The 21,499-nt window shown below is 43.6% G+C and overlaps 1 gene segment (V, D, J or C); it reads left to right on the top strand.

Moving 5' to 3' along the window:
- Positions 1 to 17,878: 17,878 nt before the first annotated feature.
- Positions 17,879 to 18,665, top strand: LOC307121294 (immunoglobulin kappa variable 3-15-like). The segment is given in 3 exons: positions 17,879 to 17,924; positions 18,022 to 18,354; positions 18,625 to 18,665.
- Positions 18,666 to 21,499: the final 2,834 nt, after the last annotated feature.

Raw genomic sequence — 21,499 nt, 5'->3', positions numbered from 1 at the left:
TCCTGCAAGCCTGAATTCTGAAGTCCTCTCTTCAGTCTTCGAGACGAGCGGTTCTCCAGGGTGTTGGTGTGACGGCGCGTTCCAGCGATCTCATGCTGCCTGCCTGCTGATCTGTGCAGTGATCTGAAACAGCTGTGTGTGTTTTCCCTGGGCGCTTCGGCACTCTGCAGAGCTTTCCTCTCACAAAAAGAGCTTGCGTGGCACGTACGGCTCGCCCGCGCACTTCCGGGTGCGATCGATCTCCGTTGCTATCTATTGGCACATTCACTGCTCGACGTGTTTGGGCTTCAGCACGTTTGGGCCGTGTTTGTGGATGCGTCATGTTCCCACTGCGGGAACGGGACCATCGCGATGTTGCGGTCGAGACTCAATGATCTCCGTGAGGAGAGAGTCCCCTCTGCCACACCCCAATCTACCGTCCCCGAGTGAGATGGTACTTTGGCTGGTGGCAAGGGTGACCTGAGGGCGGTGCTGTGGTATTAAGAACCCCGACAATACGTTCCTCGGGCCAAGCCCCTGTAAGAGTGGACTCCTGTAGATGGTTCAATCTACAGGGTTGCCATTAGACTAAAAAACGTTATCAGAAAGATGGAAGAAAACTGTACATTTCTTGTCTATTTCCACCCACTGCAACTCATACCAACGACGGAGATAAGCGCAGTTACAATAGCAAAATATGTGGGAGAGCGTTGCTATAATATGACTATATTGTATTGCAATAGGGAGCACTTCAAAGTCAATACTAAATCAAAACTAGTTAGCACAGTATTTGTAATAAAAGGATTTAATGACAAAATCTGGTTATGGTTACACTTAAAATAGTTTCAAAATGGATGGATGAGATGATAAACTTATACCATTAATCGTACACAGCATGAATACAATGTTACCTGAGAGATAGAGAAAGAGAGAGAGAGGGAGAGAGTGGGGGAGAGAGAAGAAGAGAGCAAAGACAAGAAGCCCAGATGACTTCAAGAGCCAGAGGAAAAGGGAGAGAGAGCCTAGTCTCCAATCTTCTTTTATCTGTCCCTTGACCATGTGACCGAAACCAAATGTATTCTTTTAAACTGACCAATCAGACCAAACTCACACATAACATTCAAACTGACCAAACTTCCCCCACTGTAAAAGGTGTGGCACCCCCTGCGGCCTACAGGCCTGCCTTTTGCCTTCCAGGTCCTTCTGTTAAGCAAATGTGTTGACAACAGTAAAGCAAATTTCTTTGTTGGATTTCAAATATCAAATATCAAATATCTTTGATTATTTTCAATCCTTTCACCCCCTTCTCGCACATCGCTTCCCGCGAGTGTTGGACTGAAACAGCGGCCCGTCTCTGACGCCTTGTTCGTTTCGTTCACGCTCCAGATAGCAGTGAGATGTCGATCGCCGCATCCCAAGGTGGGCTAGAGTCCTTTGGGGATGACGATTAGGTTGTGCTCCGCCTTCGGGTGTGCCAGCGCTGCCTGATCCGACCTAGAGTTGACAGCCATGTTATCTCGGGCAGCCGCGAGCCTCGCGCTGGTGTGGAACTCCGCCCTGTCCCGAGTGGTCGTGGTCGCCGCCGGCTCAGTCGCCTCAGTTCGCTCACTGCCGAGTGCGCCCTCGGTCCTCCCGCCCGGCCCCAGCAGCAGCCTTCACCTGGGCCGCGCTTTGGAGGTGGTTGCAGGATGACGCTCAGTCCGCTCCCCAGCCTGGTTAAGCGCCAGGCTGGAGGCGGACAACTCAGAGATGGGTCCCAGTGCTTTCCAGGGGATGGTAGCAGGGCCTCTACTTCTGCTGCTGGCCCCCGGGCTGGCGGCACTTGGAAAGAACTGGTGTCCCCATCTCTGAGGCCCCAGAGACCGGTGATAGCAGTGTGTGCCGCCCCCCGGGCCGTGCCGCTCTCGCCCCTCTCTGTCGCCAGCCTCCTCTCAGAGCAGACCCCAGTGGAACGTGCGTCCTTCCCTGGTCTCCTCAGTTCCTGGGAGCCTGGCTACAGCTTCAGGGACTGTCCGCTAGGTCGCGAAGACCATCAGGCTCGGCTACGCGATTCAGTTTGCGCAGGGACTCCGGCCTGGATATGTGCCCAAGGTTCCCACCACTCCATTCAAAGACCAGGTGGTGAACCTGCAAGCGCTGCCCATGGAGGGGGCAGACCCAGCCTTGGCACTGCTCTGTCCAGTACGCGCTCTCCGCGCTTACGTAGACAGAACTCCACGGACTGGATACGTGCGATATTTCCTCAGGTGAGTTCCCCGAGAGCCCTGAGTCCCTCCAGCACTGCTTACGCCGATACCTGTGTGTCTGGGCTCGTCGTGTCCGGCCAGGTGCCCCGTGTGCATGGTTCCCCTCTGGCGACCCCCACACGTGTATTTCCACTGTAAGCCTGTGCAGTGAGCAGGTGTCTTTCCCTTGGCAAGTCCCTGCCACCCCTAGGGTTAAAAATCCACCTTCGGCTGGTACCCTAGAGTTTTCCCATATGCAGCCCTTAGCGGGTCATATGTGTACTCTCTACGGGTAGGCATCTTGGCATATCTCCACCTGGAATATGCTTCCCAGTGTACCTTGGTAATCCTGTGTTAAGTGGGAGTCCTTCGTCCGTACAAGTCTTACGACAGGGCACTCACACTTACCCAGGGCACTGGAAGACAGCTGAGTGGCGTGATTTTATTGGGACCCCCATTCGTTAGTCACTAACGTTACGTCGTAGTGACTGAACAAAAGGTAACGTCCCTTTGCCACTTCCGCTGTACTGCTGGTACGGCCGGGAGTTCAGTCTTGGCTCCTCAGCAGGTAACATAATGCGATTTTGCCACGGACTTCCTTTTATACCCACACGATAAGGCGGAGTTACGTATGCAAAATCCGCATGCCCATGGCATTGGCACTGCCATTGGGCATTTTCTAAGATCTTGAAGATGATAGGCTTCTAAGCGTAACCCCCATTCGTTAGTCACTAACGTTACGTCTCCGTTCCATCCTCAGGGAACGAGGGTTACATCCGTAACCGAGACGTTCTCTGGTTGAATGTTTAGCTCAAGACTAAAAGTCTCTACAATGATGCCGAACATGAATCAGAATAAGTTCAGGTATTGCACATCTTTAGCAGACCACCCCAAAATCCACTAGAATCCAGGCAATCACATCTACTTAATCCAAAATTTCCTGGGGGTGGACCTTCAGATGTCTGCTTCACAGAATGTAACCAGTGTTGTCCATCTCCAGTGGGCTGCCCATATCAACGGCTTTGGGCCTCCCCACAAACCACCAGAATGCAGGGTATACATGGGTACAACATCAAATTAATTCCAATTGTCTGATATATGAGCCACCAACTTGTGTGGCTGCATGTGCGGCATAATTTTGATCTCCCCTGACAAAATCTCACTCCAAGGTTTTTTGAAAAGTTGGCAGGTATGTGATGTGTTTTGCACGATTCGGTATGTACAACCTACTCCTACTTCCCTTTGGCCCCCATAAAGGTAACATGGTTATAATTCCTTTGTGTGTTTTAGGAGTTTAAACCCTTCTGTGAGCGTGCCTGTTTTGCTTCCAGTTTGCATCTTGCAACGTCTTGACTTCAGCATGGCTTGCACCTTCAACACTGCTGTTTTGCATTTGTTTAATTTTGTTTAATCATTTAAGTTGCATCCATTCATTTGTTTTGTCTTTATTTTGTGGTGCCTTTATTCATGCTCCTTTCTTTATTACTTTTGTCTTTAACATTTGCTTTGCATTTGTTAAGCGCATGTTTTGCATCCGTTAAGTTGCGTTGCATTTGGTAACGCTTTTTTGTTGTTGTTGTATATTAATTTGTTTTGCATTTATTGTTTTCTTTGGTTTGATTTCATTTCTGTTGCTCTATATTTGGTAACGCTGGCTTTGCATTTATTAATTTGCTTTGAATGTATGATTTTGCTCTGCATTTATGAACTTGTCCTGTTATTGTTTTGTTTGTTCATCTATTGTAATCAGTAATATTAGTTTAGTTCTGTCTTTCTTAATTTGTTGCAAACCGTAGAGCTTGTTTGCAATTTTTCAGTGTTGCTTTCACTGATTTGGTTTCGCTTATTTCTGTTTGTTTTGCTGTAATTTATTATTTGTGGAAATTGTGACCCGTTTTGTTGTATTTAACTGTTCGTTGATGTTCTTGTGTTTTCAATTTTTCCTTTTCCGTATTGGAGCTGGGGCCTGTAGAGGGCAGACTGACCATTCCCATGTGGTTCTCACATTTTATTAAGTCCAAATACATTATACAAATACATTAGTCTTAATTATTAAAAGGCTTAATTATTTCAAACTGTTATTGCTAGTGTGTAAAATAATACATGTGAACTATGACTATGATAATCTATATGTATTTTAGTATATGACATGTTCCTTCATGGGACACTTGAATATGAAAGTTGCCCGTTTTACCATGTTTTAGTGAAAATAATATTTTGAGTTTTATGAATCATTTTCAAATGACTGTGAACTTATTTTATCACTTCTTAATCTGTAGATATTTTCCTATATTAAAGTTGAGCACCTTCTTCCGCATGTAAATGTGTAGCAGAAGTGAAAGTGGTCTGTTCCAGTCCAGATCCTGTAACCAATCAAAGAGTGAGACTGAAAATCCCATTTGCATTGTCAGGGTGGAGTGATTGTGATCCTCTCAGAATAGAGCAGCTCTGTCTCCAGAGACCATGTTCAAACCCCAAGAGCTTTATTTGACTGATTTACTGCTACTGATCAACCTTCTGAAAAGCACCTGCATCTTCATCTGTTAGTTGAATGATGTTGTCAGACACAAAGTGAACTTGTTGAGAAGCTTTATTGAATGTTGCAGCAAACACAGCAGATTGAAAGATCACACAGTGCTTTGACACATGCAAGCTCTCTTTCAGTATTGAGTTGTAAATCACTACAGCTGCAGCACTAGACTCATGTGAATCCTGCCTGACACAGGACACTCAGATACGGCTCATCTTCAGGAGAGAAACATCAGCACTCAGAGCTCTTGTGGAACGAGACCTCATGAGGAGCTCCATCATGTGTTACTCTGCAGACGTACACCTCTCCCGCTTCCCAGCGTGCTTTGCTGAGGGTCAGGACGCTACTGCGGCTGTAGCGGCCGTTCTGCTGGCTCTCTGCGCTGGTCAGAACCCCCTCGGTGACCTCTGACCCGTCCAGTGTCCAGCTCACCAGCGCCCCCTGTGGAGAGTAAGAGCTGAGCAGGCAGAGCAGTGCGGCTGAGCCTCCAGAGATCTGCAGAGAAGAGGGCGGCAGCAGAGACACTGAGGGCTTCACTGTGGGACCAGCTGCAGGAGACAAACACAACACATTCACAAACACAAAGAAAACACACTGCACTTTCATTCACAGCATTTCAACAGCAGGACAAATCACAATCACAATCTGATCCTTCATGTCCTTCAACATCACTACAGCTGATATATATACAATATAAAAACTACACAATCACTATATACATTTACATCAAACCTCATCAATCAAACTCAACATTGTAATACACCGACTGATTTCATCACAGCAGTTTTTAACTCAGGACATAAAGTTCTTACATTTTACTGAGATATTCAACCCAAAATGAAAAGTCACACATAAATTGTGTTTGTATTATAAAGCACTGAATTATAATCACAACATGAGCAAAAGAGATTCAGTATCATTGACTGAACTACAGAAAGTACAACATTTACATTCTGATGTCAAATCTCTTTTCTCCATGTATGATATCTACAATAAAAGATGAACTATATATGAACTCAGTGTAGAAATAAATGAAGGAAAACAAACCTGTAATAAACTCAATAAATTCATAGTGAGACGCTTTATGGAAATATGTTTAGATTTTGTTGTTGAAAGGAATAATGCCGTTCTTCTGAATGTATAAACAGGACAATATCGTTGATTTAGATTAAATAATTATTAAACAATATCAGAAACACTTAAAGCCTTTATACACAATGCATTATAAAAGTATTAATGCATTAATTATGAATTGTTATACACATTATAATGCATGTATGATCTCATGAATAATTGTAACCACAGTTATAACGCATTATAATATTATCTATTCATTGTTACACCTTTAGAAATTATAATACATTAAAACTCACGACAAACAACCAATTTCAGATACAAAAAGGAATTAGCAAATATTATAATGCATTTTAACTTTGGTTACAATTATTTATGAAAATATATAAGGCATTATAATCTACATTATGAATATCTTTATGATGCAACATACATTTCTGAAGTCTAAATAGTAATTTTTAAATAGGGAATTGAGAAAAAGACTTACATATGATCACCAGTTTGGTTCCTCCACCGAATGTCCACCACAGTGATACAATCTAATGAAACGCTCGTACAAAAACCTCTATTCCACTCGAGTGAACACACACTCCAGCAGAGAGAGAGAAACAACACTTCAACACACTGATATTAGAAGCTCCTCAGCTCTTCTCAACACTCACTCATTCAGATTGACTCAATGATTTCTGATATAACACTGTTTAAAGAAATATATTGGATGAGCTGTGATCTAACAAAGGTAAAGAGCAAATATTAACCATATATGCTGTTTATATTGCTTGTAATTGGGATGATGTAAACATCTGTTGAGTATTTGAACATAACATTTTTGATTGTGTTGAATTAAAAACCCAAAAATGCAGCGAGTCCACCAGACCCACGAACACCGGCTGAATAACAGAAATATGAACACCACACAAGGGTTCATTGAAATTCACTTAGGGAAAATTGATGATACTTTAATGTTAAAGTCATGATAATAATATAATATAATATAAAACTGAATGTCTGATCATGTTTTGATTCAAATTTGAGGATGATTCTCCAAACTCTAGTGTCTTATCAGCCAAACATAAATAAAAAAATATTTCACAATCATTATGTATAATTAATCACTAAAAGGTTCGACAACATTATTCTGAAAGTAAACTCTTCTATGTCTAGTGTGTGTGAGTTTGTTCTGAGCACAAGCTGTTGTAAATCCTGCCCACTTCTTTGCATTGTCAGCACATGCTTCAGTCTGAGAGTGTTTATAGTGCTGTGAGTTTAACACTTCATGACTGAGAGCAGAACAGAACACAATCTTCATCATCACACAAGACACAAGAACAACAATGAACACCATCAACATCTTCATCTGGACCATTTCACTCTTTATTCAAGGTGAGACAAACATTTTGACTCTGGTTTTGGTGTTCTTGTAAAAGTATATGATGATAGTAGTTTTAAACACTGATTGATTTTCTTTTCTCTTCTTCAGGATCCAGAGGAGTCACTCTGACTCAACCTGAAGTTAAAACTGTCCAACAGGGTCAAACAGCTTCAATAGAGTGTCATATAGATGTAGGAATATACAGCAATGAGTTAGCCTGGTATCAGCAGAAACCTGGAGAAGCTCCTAAACTCCTGATTTATACCATAAACAGCCGTTATACAGGAACTCCATCTAGATTCAGTGGCAGTGGAACAAGAGATACTGGACGAGATTTCACTCTGAGCATCAGTGGAGTCCAGACTGAAGATACAGGAGATTATTACTGTCAGAGTTTTCACTATCCAAACAGTCAGTATGTGTTCACACAGTGATAAAGAGTCGTACAAAAACCTGTGTCAGTTAGACGTCACAGTGACTGCACTGATACAGCTGAGAGATACTGCAGCTGCTGATGGACCATCACACACAACACAATGACAGAGTTGAGCAAAGTTTATAAAGACTTTAAAGATAAATGTGATATATAAGATTTTTTTATGCTAAAATACATTAATCCAGTTTATTGTTCATTATAAGTGTGCCATTCAAATGCAGGGCCGGCTCAGGCGAGATTTTAGATAGCGGCCCCAACCCAGACAAAAAGACTGAAAATGCTCATCTTTCATATGATTTGCAATTTACTATAATATAACATGGATAGTACACCAAACTTCTCCTTGACCTCTCTCAGTGTGAACCTCTCCTCCAGTGACACAATGGCCATTAAAACATGTCGTCTCCGTCCTCTTCAGTGCATCACCGATGGCTCATCTGGACATTCACATGAGAACTGTCTATGTGTTGATCACAGCCTCTTCTCTTTGAGAACAGCATCCACATTCATTTCTTCACACATCTCTCTTGATAAAGCTTGAGCTGAAGCCATTACCTCAGTAGTCAGTCAAGAAAGTTTCTGTTTTGCCGAGCGCTCCACCTCCATATCCATCTGCATAGAAACAGACTACATCAGCTGACATCTTCAGTTCTGTTAAAGATGATATACCAGACAACTGAGAGGAAAAATGAACTGATCCAATTTCCTCTGCTAAAGATTGAGCCTCAATATTAATTCAGGATCTGCTGACATTTCTTTCACCTCCTGTAGGGCTTCTCTCACTGGTAGGGTCTGGTATTTAATGACTTGTACAGCGTTCACTGTGACTGACCATGAATTTACTGTGATCTTGACATCGTTTATTTAAGACGGACCATCTCTGGGTGGAAGATGAGAACAGGCTGAATATCTTCTACATGAAGCCAGAATAGCGAGTAGCCTTCATTCAGCATCAGCTACAACACACACGACTCAAACAATGCTCTGGGGTTTATCACCAGCGATCTCGTCTGAACATCTTTCCTTTTGCCCCTCGTGCTTGCCCCGTTGTCATGTGACTGCCCCCTGCAGTCCTCAAAAGCTGTGTTCAGGTGTCACGTCCCTCATTCATTATTAGATGTGATTTATCTAGGAATATTATTAGACATAAAGTATTTTTGTATCTGTGTGTTTAGACAGGAAGGGAATTGCAAAAGAAAGAGGAACAAACAATTTAATTATTTTAATGCAATAAAGTGATAAAGTAATCTAATATGAAGTAATGAATATAATATACAACATAACCGGAACGAGCAAAATCAATCTATTGGAGAGGAAGGAGCAAGAGAGCGGTGCTTAAATCAAAAACTGAATATAACAAAACCCCTTCTAACTAAAGTTAATGAAATAAACTAACAACAAAATATGCAGAAAGAAACATCTTCAGCGTACAAGATGCCATTCTAAACTATACTAACCAAAGAAAAACATGCATAATAAGCACCTCTGCTAATCCTAGTGCTAATACATTCGTTGAATCATAGGTCACGACCTGCTTACCTGACTCACAACCTCTCCCACCGGTTTACACAGCGCTGGACGGAGACTGAGATCAAGTTTCATGAAAACAGCGGTCGCAGACATTTACTGATGCACCTCAAGCATGTATCGAGCGCACAGACACACAAGCACAAACCACACAGAGAACTGATCCGACTGCCATATCATAAAAGCAGTGAACCCCAGACATCGATCAGTCTCTCGAACGAGAAAACCGTCTTCACAGAGCGAGCACTCTCCCAGCACAGAGTATGAGTCTCTCTGAGAGTCGCCATTGAAGTTAGAGCCATTCATAAACGATCAGTGACAGGCACAATCCCAGACGCCAGCCGACTGACAGGCGGTTCCTCCAATCACGTTCCACACCTGAAACAGACAGGACACACACACACGTGTATATGCAACAACATATGCCAAAACCAAATGTACTTAGCACCACATACGTAAAGTCAGGTCTTCCAGCCTCTTCAAGATGACAGTAGATAGCTCTTCACCAGTTGTGGCTTCAGCTTCAAGGAAACCCATGAAGTGCTCCTTCACTTGTGGCTTGTCCTCCACTGACAGTCCTAATGACAACCGATGGCTCTGTGTGGCTTCTGTCAGGGGTGCAATCCAGTATAATGGAGAAGTATTTGCAAAGTTTGATTTCACCTACAGTTGCATCCATGATCTCTCCACTGATGGCACTTATCAGTTCATTTTGTATGTTTTTTTCTTATATGTTGTCATGTTCCCTGCTCCACTCTCTTCTCTATCTATATGTGGCTTTAAGACCGGATCAGATTTGGCCAAAAGCTCGACTTATTTCAGGAAGATGCCATTATTGGGATCAGGGGTGGACTGGGGCAAAAAAGTGGCCCTGGACTTTCTGGCTCAAAGTGGCCCATAACAACCGATCCGCAACACGTCAAGTCAAGTCACCTTCATTTATACAGCGCTTTTACAACACTGATGCTTCAAAGCAGCTTTTCAATGATAAATAGGAAATGCATTTTGCTTTTGAAGAAAAGTTCTTCATCTCACCATAAACTCAGCAGCTCATTATGCCCAGAGTGATTTTAAACAACACTTACTAACATAAAAATATAGATTAGATTAGATTAAACTTTATTGTCATTACACAAGTACAGGTACAAGGCAACGAAATGCAGTTTAGGTCTAACCAGAAGTGCAATAGCAGCAAATGCAGGATATACAGTGGTTGCGTAAGTGCAGGACATGGATATGTACTGAATATATATAAATATGTATAAATAGAGAGATGGTTATTACTATAAATAGAACTGAATTTACAGGTGAATATGTACAGTGAATAAATATACAGGTGGCTATTACTATAAACAGAATTTACAGGTGAATATGTACTATGAATATAATATACAGATGGCTATTACTATAAACAGAATTTTACAGATAGAGGTATACAATAATATGTTAGGCTAATATGAGGAATATAGCAGTGGATTAAGGTAGTGCAATCAATTATGGACAGAGCTATCCGGAAAAAAAGTGTAAAAGTGCAGTGGAAGTGGTTGCATATTACAGTTAGAAGTACGGTGCAAAATGCAAATGTAAACATTTGGTACTATAAATACAGTCGGCAGTGCAAATGAGCATAATCCAGTTAAGATATGGTAGTGCAGAATGCAAAAGTAAACAGTTGTTACGGTAATAAATAGTCGGTAGTGCAAATAACAAAGTGAAGGCAGATGTGAGGTAGGAGAGTTAGCAGTTTATGAGGGAAGTGGATCAACGGGGGTTTGAGTTCAATAAAGAGACAGCTCTGGGGAAAAAACTGTTCTTAGTCTGCTGGTCCTGGTCCGGAGGATCCTGAAACGCCTGCCGGAGGGCAGGAGAGAAAACAGTCTGTGGGCTGGGTGAGAGGAGTCCTTGAGGATGCTGCGAGCTCGATGCAGACAGTGTTTCCTCTGGATGTGCTCGATGGCAGGTAGTGGAGTCCCTGTGATGCGCTGGGCAGTTTTCACCACCCGCTGCAGTGCCTTGCGCTCCGCAACAGAGCAGCTCCCATACCACACTGCCACACAGTTGGTCAGGATGCTTTCTATTGCGCAGCGATAGAAGTTCACCAGGATAGCCGAGGAGAGCTGATTCTTCCTCAGTGTCCTCAGGAAGAAGAGGCGCTGGTGAGCCTTCTTGACCAGGCTGGAGGTGTTGGTTGTCCACGACATGTCCGCCGAGATGTGGATCCCCAGGAACTTGAAACTGGAGACACGCTCAACAGCCATTCCATTGATGTGGATGGTGTCGTGTGTGCCTCTTGACTCTTTCCTTAAGTCCACGATGAGCTCCTTCATTTTGGTGGTGTTGAGGAGCAGGTTATTATCAGTGCACTATGTGGCCAGGTGCTGGATCTCCTCCCTGTAGGCAGTCTCATCGTTGTTGCTGATGAGACCAATCACCGTAGTGTCGTCTGCAAACTTGACGATGGAATTAGATCCATACACAGGCTTGCAGTCGGAGGTGAAGAGGGAGTAGAGAAACGGGCTTAGCACACAGCCCTGTGGTACACCAGTGTTGAGTGTGATGGACGTGGAGCAGGTGGATCCTGATCGAACATTCTGGGGTCTGTCAGTTAGGAAGTCCAAAATCCAGTTACACATTGAGGTGTTGATGCCCAGGTCTCCAAGTTTGGCTATTAACTTGGTTGGAATGACAGTGTTGAATGCTGAGCCGAAGTCAACAAACAGCATGCGTGCATACATGTTCTTATTGTCCAGATGGGTGAGCACAGAGTGCAGTGCCATGGAAACTGCATCCTCTGTGCTCCTATTGCTGCAGTAGGCAAACTGGTGTGAGTCCAATGTGGATGGTGGAGAGTCTTTTAGGTGTTCCAGGACCAGCCGCTCAAAGCACTTCATAACGATGGGTGTGAGTGCTACAGGGCGGTAGTCATTAGGGCACCTCGGGCTAGAGTGTTTCGGCACTGGCACAATGGAAGTTCGTTTGAAGCATGTTGGTACAGCTGCTTGGGCAAGAGACAGGTTGAAAATGTCTGTAAAAACCCAGCGAGCTGCTCCGCACATGCCCTGAGAACACGTCCAGGGATGTTGTCTGGTCCAGCAGCCTTGTGCGCGCTGATCCGGCTCAGTGCCTTGCAGACATCTGTGGAGGAGAGTGTGATTGGTGGGTGGTCAGCTGAGGGTTTGAGCTTGGTGGCAGTTTCTCTGTTGTCTCTTTCAAAGCGAGCATAAAAGTAATTTAGCTCGCTCAGGAAGTTGACATCAGTGGCTGCGGGGGTGGAGTGGGTGGGTTTATAATCACTGATGGCCTGAATGCCCTGCGACATGCGTCGAGGGTCAGAGTTAGAAAAGTGTCCCTCTATCTTTAGCTTGTAGCAGTGCTTGGTCTTTTTGATGCCCCTCTTCAGGTTAGCTCTGGATGTGCAGATGCTATTTATACAGAATTGTTTTATTGAAATGCTTATCAATAACATTACTGAATGACAATCATACTTCTTTAGGTTATAATTGGTCTTTCCTGGTGCACATGGCAATTAATAAATCATTTAGTTTTTTTTTTTTTTTTACACATTTTGAAATCTTTTCCATACAGTGAAGTTTAATATCACTAAAGTTCAATACCTACCATAAAATCAGTCCATATAAAGCAATGATATGGTCTAAGACTTAGTATGTAGTGCAGAATGTGGACTATTTATACTGCCTTTCTAGTAGTTATAGTATTTGTCCTTTCAGGAGCTTGACATCTGTCATTTTATGGAATAGAGCTCCAATTGTTTAAAAATTCAATTGTAAAAATTATATTGGTCCTGGATTTTTTTTTAATGAAAAATACAACATATTTGAATGATTTCTACAGGGTCATGTGACACTGAAGACTGGAGTAATGATGATAAATTCAGCTTTTGATCACAGGAATAAAAAAAAAGTTATTATTTTAATAAACGTTCAAGCTGCATTTGGATTCTCATCCCTGCCCCAACATTACAGAACGACCGACCCGAAGATGGATCCAGCAGCAGTCACTCTAGTTCGACTACGCCAAGGAACTCACTCACTCGAGGACCACATCAGAGACTTTCTGAACATCTCAAACGTCACCAACCTCCCGGACTTTATGTTGATTGACTTTTTTGCTATGGATTCAACCAACACTTACAAACCAAACTGATCCGTGATGGTCCTTGAGTGAGTTCCTTGACTATGCCCTTCAGGTGAGCGGCTCTACATTTACTGTGGGTGTCGTGGAGGAAGGTGACTTCTATGCAGTACCTGCCAGTCCTGAGTCTCCAACCATCATGGTCACCACACCCATCCTCCACGAGCCCGCTCCAGTTCCCCAAGAGCCCACTCCGGTTCCCCAAGAGCCCGCTCCAGTTCCTGACCCGCCGTGGCGGCCCGAGGCTCCTGACCCACCGTGGCCGCCCGAGGCTCCTGACGGCCCGAGGCTCCTGACCCGCCGTGGCCACCCGAGGCTCCTGACCCGCCGTGGCCGCCCGAGGCTCCTGACCCGCCGTGGCCGCCTGAGGCTCCTGACCCGCCGTGGCCGCCCGAGACTCCTGACCCACCGTGGCCGCCCGTGGCTCCTGACCCACCATGGCCGCCCGAGGCTCATCTATGCCAGTCTTGGCTCAATGTCCTGTTCCCCTGCACGGACCTGGCCCACCATCCCTTCCCCTGTTCAACCTCCCACCTGAACTCTGTGTGCATTTATTCCTTGTGAGCGTCTAGAAGCCGCTCTTAAGTGGGGGGCTCTGTCACATATTCCCTGTGTGTTTGTAGACACTTTTTGTTATTTCCTGACCCCCCATGGCCGCCCGAGGCTCCTGACCCACCGTGGCCGCCCGAGGCTCCTGACCCGCCGTGGCCGCCCGAGGCTCATCTATGCCAGTCTTGGCTCAATGTCCTGTTCCCCTGCACGGACCTGGCCCACCATCCCTTCCCCTGTTCACTGTTACTGCCCGAGGCTCCGGACCCGCCGTGGCTGCCTGAGGCTCCTGACCCGCCGTGGCCACCCGAGGCTCTTGACCCGCCGTGGCCGCCCGAGGCTCCTGACCCGCCGTGGCCGCCCGAGGCTCCTGACCCGCCGTGGCCGTCCGAGGCTCCTGACCCACCATGGCCGTCCGAGGCTCATCTATGCCAGTCTTGGCTCAATGTCCTGTTCCCCTGCATGGACCTGACCCACCATGGCCGTCCGAGGCTCATCTATGCCAGTCTTGGCTCAATGTCCTGTTCCCCTGCATGGACCTGGCCCACCATCCTTTCCCCTGTTCAACCTCCCACCTGAACTCTGTGTGCATTTATTCCTTGTGAGCGTCTAGAAGCCACTCTTAAGTGGGGGGCCCTGTCACATATTCCCTGTGTGTTGGTAGACACTTTTTGTTATTTCCTGTCCTGTGCCATGTGTTGTAGTCCTTTGTAGTTTGTCATGTTGTATTAGTTCTCCCAGGTGTTTCCCATTTAGTCACTCCCTCTTGATATCTCGTTAACCTTGTTTCCCTGTGTATTTATACCCCACTGCTTCAGTTAATGTTTGTCGGTCGTTGCTCCTGCATGTGTTCTTGTTGTTGTGCTCCTGCCTGTTTGCATTCTTGGATTTTCTGTGTTTAAGTCTTTAATAAATGTTCAAACTGCATTTGGATTCTCATCCCAGCCCCAATGTTACACAGCTATTAGAAATTGCTTTCATATTTCTTAATATTGTGTTTTTACTGTATTTTTAATCAAATTAATTCAGCCTTCTCATTTCAAAAACATTAGTCTTAATTATTAAAAGTCTTAATTATTTCAAAATGTTATTGCTAGTGTGTAAAATAATGCATGTGAACTAACTAGCAAATGATAGCCTATATGTATTTTAGTATACACTCACCTAAAGGATTATTAGGAACAGCATACTAATACTGTGTATGACCCCCTTTCGCCTTCAGAACTGCCTTAATTCTACGTGGCATTGATTCAAGGTGCTGAAAGCATTCTTTAGAAATGTTGGCCCATATTGATAGGATAGCATCTTGCAGTTGATGGAGATTTGTGGGATGCACATCCATGGCACGAAGCTCCCGTTCCACCACATCCCAAAGATGCTCTATTGGGTTGAGATCTGGTGACTGTGTGGGCCATTTTAGTTTTACAACTCATTGTCATGTTCAAGAAACCAATTTGAAACGATTCGAGCTTTGTGACATGGTGCATTATCCTGCTGGAAGTAGCCATCAGAGGATGGGCACATGGTGGTCATAAAGGGATGGACATGGTCAGAAACAATGCTCAGGTAGGCCGTGGCATTTAAACGATGCCCAATTGGCACTAAGGGGCCTAAAGTGTGCCAAGAAAACATCCCCCACACCATTACACCACCACCACCAGCCTGCACAGTGGTAACAAGGCATGATGGATCCATGTTCTCATTCTGTTTACGCCAAATTCTGACTCTACCATCTGAATGTCTCAACAGAAATCCAGACTCATCAGACCAGGCAACATTTTTCCAGTCTTCAACTGTCCAATTTTGGTGAGCTTGTGCAAATTGTAGCCTCTTTTTCCTATTTGTAGTGGAGATGAGTGGTACCCGGTGGGGTCTTCTGCTGTTGTAGCCCATCCGCCTCAAGGTTGTGCGTGTTGTGGCTTCACAAATGCTTTGCTGCATACCTCGGTTGTAACGAGTGGTTATTTCAGTCAAAGTTGCTCTTCAATCAGCTTGAATCAGTCGGCCCATTCTCCTCTGACCTCTAGCATCAACAAGGCATTTTGGCCCACAGGACGGCCCCATACTGGATGTGTTTCCCTTTTCACATCATTCTTTGTAAACCCTAGAAATGGTTGTGCGTGAAAATCCCAGTAACTGAACAGATTATGAAATACTCAGACCATGTTTTAGTGAAAATATTTTGAGTTTTATGAATAATTTTCAAATGACTGAACTTACTTTTTCACTTCTTATTTTGTATGGTGTAATAACTGAAGACTTTTGCACATGCACAGGTAGTCTCAACCCATGGGATTCTTCTGTTGTCACATATATTCCATTCAGAAAATTGCTGCATATCATTGGTTCCTGCCTGCCATGCTGTTGTCTCTCATGTCTTTTGTAACTGGATGTGTTTGTGAAAGGAATCCCACATTTCTTTCAGAAAAGGTTCCCCTTCAGAACTGGATCAATATGGGTGGTGTCCTGGCAGGGCTCTCCGTCATCTAAGAAATGATCATGATACATGGCATTATTACATTTCCCACTTTATTTCAGTTACATTGATGTAGTATAACTGTGTGATGGTTATGTATTATGTGCTGAGCTGAGGGTTCTTCAGTAACCATCAGACCTGCAGCCACACCACAAACATAAACTAAAGTCAATGACCGAAGATAAAATTAAGCATCTAAAAATCAAGAGTGCAAATCTCACAATTGAAAATAAACGTACCATGTTTTTTTAAAAAGTGGCACTTCAAAAGATCTAATCATTTTTTTTACTAAGGAAGGAATATCTAACCTATGTATTTGTACAATATATAGATAATTAATAACGCAGATTGTAATTAATTATGAATATATAGGCTAGATCAGTTCAGAATAACCTTTAAATAATTCATTTCAAATCGACTGAACCAACAGTACAAACTTCTTATGAATTCTCACAAAGTTTATTCTTTCTATCAGATGTTCAGAAAGATTATTCTTCTGGCTGTATTAATTAAAGTACTCAACGATATTGTATAAAAGCCTGTAGCAAAATCTGAACATTAAAGTGACTAAGATTTTGTGAGCAGCAACAGGGACAATCAAACGTGGATACAATGGTTTTAATAAATGATACTACAAATACATATGACTAAAAAAAGAATACATATATACAGAATTAAGAAAAGTAAAGAAAGAAAGAAAGAAAGATCAAGGAATGGCAATTTCACAAACAGTTAACCTCGAGAGCCAGCAATGAATAAGAATCACCTTAAAAAGGAGGCACAGCTTAAACGCATCTAAAGTTCGATAAAGTGGAAACTCGCATGGGGTTTTGTGCTGAGTAAAGCAAGATGTGTGTTTTGTTGCGCTTTACAGAGCGTTCATGAGCTGAAGCTTTCTCTTGGTTCTTCCAAAGGTTCAGGCTGTCGATCCGCAAGTTTGAAGTTGGCTGAAAGCAAAATTTTCACGGAAAGGGAGGAAAGAAAGTTTGCCTCGTTGGAAGTTGGGAATTGACTGATATGGGTTGCATGACGTGCTGTTAAGTTGTTTTGTTTCTTTTCTGTTGTATTTATACTGGCTTGATTTATTTTTTGTTTATCGGCAACAGAGACCGATTCAAAAGACTCACTTTTTTTTTTTTATTGAAATTCACTTAGGGAAAAAATGATGAGACTTTAATGTTAAGGGCCTTACAATAACCTAAATATAAAACTGAATGTCTGATCATGTTTTGATTCAAATTTGAGGATAATTCTCTCAGTAATGTAGCTTCTGTAAACATTTATGTCAAGAAAAGTCTAGGCGTCCTTTCAAAAAGGCTATTTATTTCAGAACATTTGCAATTGTAAAGAGTAGTTTTTCATTCAAATAAATCTGCAATAAACCGCTAATTATAAAGGATATACAGTTACTGCAAAATTTTCTGAGCACAAGCTGTTGTAAATCCTGCCCACTTCTTTGCATTGTCAGCAAATGCTTCAGTCTGAGAGTGTTTATAGTGCTGTGAGTTTAACACTTCATGACTGACACTCAATCATAATAACAGACACAACAACTAAAATGGCATTCATCATCTTCTTCCTGATCTTAGGAATGTATTTTGAAGGTAAGATCTTGTACTTTAATGCATGGATTATTAGCAGTTAAAATGAAAAGTATTTTTCAGTTGAGAAATGCAAAATGTCTTTTTCGATGTTCTTTAGATTCTACTGGGCAGGTGACAGTAATTCAGACTCCGACAGAGAAACATGTTCAGAACGGACACACAGTCACTCTGACCTGTAAGACCAGCAGCTCCATTGGACGCCGGTCAGATGGTGACTGTAAGTCTTGTGTCTCCTGGTACCTGCAGAAACCTGGAGAAGCTCCTAAACGTTTAGTACACAGCATCAGAACCCTTGCTGCTGGAACGCCATCTAGATTCAGTGGAAATGGAGCCGATCATGGAACTGATTTCACTCTGACCATCAGTGGAGTCCAGACTGAAGATACAGGAGATTATTACTGTTTGAGTTATCACTGGATCAACAGTAAAGGTGTGTTCACACAGTGATAAAGAGTCGTACAAAAACCTGTGTCAGTCAGACGTCACAGTGACTGCACTGATACAGCTGAGAGATACTGCAGCTGCTCATAACATATTATCATGCTCCACCCATGTTCATATGTCATGGCTTCAGGATGCTGTGACGTTCCCAAAGGTTAATATGACTCACTGAACTGAGCCGTCCTTTCCCAGGCACCATATAAAACCACTTTAATAATTTGTGTCATAATTTAAACATTTTCTCCCTGTCCATATACAGCAATGAATGACAGTCCTGTGTTGACCCACAGCTGCATTTAAGACAAGGGCCACACATGGTCCATAACTTTTCTGATAATTTCCTCACCCCCATCTCATCCAAGATGTTCATGTCTTTCTTTCTTCAGTCGAAAAGAAATTAAGTTTTTGAGGAAAACATTCCAGGATTTTTCTCCATATAATGGATTTCAATGGCAACAAACGGGTTGAAGGTCCAAATCAATGCCGTTTCAAAGGAAGGGCTTCAGAGGCTCTGCACGATCCCAGCCGAGAATTACAGTGTAACTATAAAGTACTTATGTGTAGGTATAAGGGAACAATATGTAATATTTGTGGGAATAAAGGGGTAACTCGATTGCTAAGAGAGAAGCAATCGAACAACAGGAAAGACAGCAACTGTGTGAGTACTGCATCCTTTCTCATTTGATTTGTAGCTCATTTGTTATGGGAAAGTTTGTCTGTTTAGTGTATTCATTCATGTGCTGTTGAAGTCTTGCGGTGTCTGGTGTCGCGACTCATTCACGTCTCAGCCTCATGGCCCTAACTGAGACCTGGATCAAATCAGAGGACACTGCCACTCCTGCGGCCCTCTCAACTAATTTCACTTTTTCACACACCCCTCGCCCGATTGGGAGGGGTGGAGGTACTGGTTTGCTTATCTCACATGATTGGAAATTCGATCCCTTACCATCTCTATCTGGCAACAGTTCATTTGAACCACACTAAATCACTATTACTCGTCCTGTTAAAATCCATGTTGTAGTTATGTATTGTCCTCCAGGTCAACTGGGTAACTTCTTGTAGGAGTTGGATGTGTTACTCTCTAACTTCCCTGAGAATGATAAACGTCTGGTACTACTCTGTGACTTCAACATCCACCTTGAAAAACACCAGGCGACAGACTTCACCACTCTACTGACCTGCTCTAACCTTAAGCGAGTATCTACTACGACTACTCAGAAATCAGGTTACCAATTGGACCTTATCTACACACGCTACTGCTCCACAGACAACACTGTAGTTACTCCATTGCACACCTCAGATCACTTTCTCATCACTCTTAATCTCATACTGACTCCTGACACAACACACACTCCTCTGCAGTTCACCTTTCAGCGTAATCTACGCTCGCTCTCTCCCTCTTGCCTATCCACTATGGTTTCATCCTCACTTCCTCCACATTCTCAGTTCTCAGCACTGGACACTAAAGCTAGGAACACACCAAGCCGATGCCGACCAGCTAGTAGCGCTGAAAGCAGACTGCAGAGTTGGCTCACGTTGGCTCACGTCGGCAGCGTCTGGGTCCAAAGTTGCCCTGACACACCAAGCAGACGTTCGACATCCAACTGCCAAGTACCACGTCTGTTCTGCGCCTGCGTAAGAGTAAATAGCTTTCTGCACCAGCTGGTGGCAGTCGTCTGTTTTCGTTATTCTAAGCGGGAAACCGGAAAAGCTACCCTGTATACCCTATATAAACAAAGTACCTCATAATCTCGCTCACCACAGACGGTAACTTGTGTTTTTTGTTTTTTTCTTGTGCACTGGTTCGCTAGCAGAACAGCCAATCAGAACGATCAGATGGCCTGACTAACCGACAAGCGCACATTGTCAACACTTCTCTTAACACCGGGACCTTCCCCACAGTATTTAAGCAGGCTCGGTTAACCCCACTGCTTAAGAAACACTGCACTTTTAGAAAACTACAGACCGGTATCCCTTTTTCCTCTCATTGCAAAGACACTTGAGCGAGTTGTGTTCAACCAACTCTCTTTGTTTCTTGAACAGAACAATCTCCTGGACAACAACCAATCAGGAACCAGTGCTCTCCAGTGGTTCAAGTCTTACCTCTCAGGTAGGTCCTTCAGGGTGTCATGGAGAGGTGAAGTGTCTAAGTCACATCATATAGCTACTGGCGTTCCCCAGGGCACAGTGCTTTGACCACTTCTCTTCTCCATCTACAAGTCATCATTAGGATCAGCAGAAACACAGCTTTTCCTATCACTGCTATGCTGACGACACTCAACTCTACTTCTCATTTCAAACAGATGATCCTACGGTTGGTGTTCGTATCGCTGCCTGCCTAACCATAACTCCGTCCAGGACAGCCAGGAACCTTGGAGCTGTGACTGATGACCAGTTAAACTTCACTGACCACATTACTGCAACAGCCCGGTCCTGCAGATTTGCGTTATACAACATTCAGAGCAGGCTACACAACTCTTGGTCCAAGCTCTTGTTCTCTCCAGACTGGACTACTTTAATGCTCTTCTAGCGGGCCTTCCGGCATGCACTATTAAACCCTTGCAACTGATCCAGAATGCAGCAGCGAGGGTGGTCTTTAACGAGCCGAAGAGAGCGCACGTCACGCCTCTCTTCATCAGTTTGCACTGGCTGCCAATAGCCGCTCGAATCAAATTCAAGGCACTGGTGCTGGCCTACAAAGCAACCACTGGCTCTTTACCAATACACCTCGCTTGTTCACACTTACGCACCATCCAGAAGCTTGCATTCTGCAAGTGAGGCATGAAATCACTCTCAAAATTATGTTTTGGTTATTTGAAAATTTAATTTTTTGTATGGCAACCTTTGTTGAGAAGGCATGGACATTGAGACAAAAGACTTTGTGCCCTGAGATGAGGTGATGTAGTTGTGATTATGTCAGGATGTTGTGGCTTATTATATTGTTGTATTTTATGTATATAATTCGATTTTGATGGACTTCTTTCCTAATGACTGATAGTGTCATATAAGCCCATGTGGGCTGGGCACCATGAGTGCATGACACTTAAATAAAAATATGAATTAATTCATTCATTCATTCATTCGCTGTGCTTGCGGTGCAGAGTACATCAGAGGCCAGCCTCGAGAGGCTGGTA

This window comes from Gobio gobio, assembly GCF_949357685.1.
Source record: "Gobio gobio genome assembly, chromosome: 25".
NCBI lineage: Eukaryota > Metazoa > Chordata > Actinopteri > Cypriniformes > Gobionidae > Gobio > Gobio gobio.
Note: the sequence above shows the minus strand (reverse complement) of the source record. Positions and strands in the feature narration are given on the sequence as shown.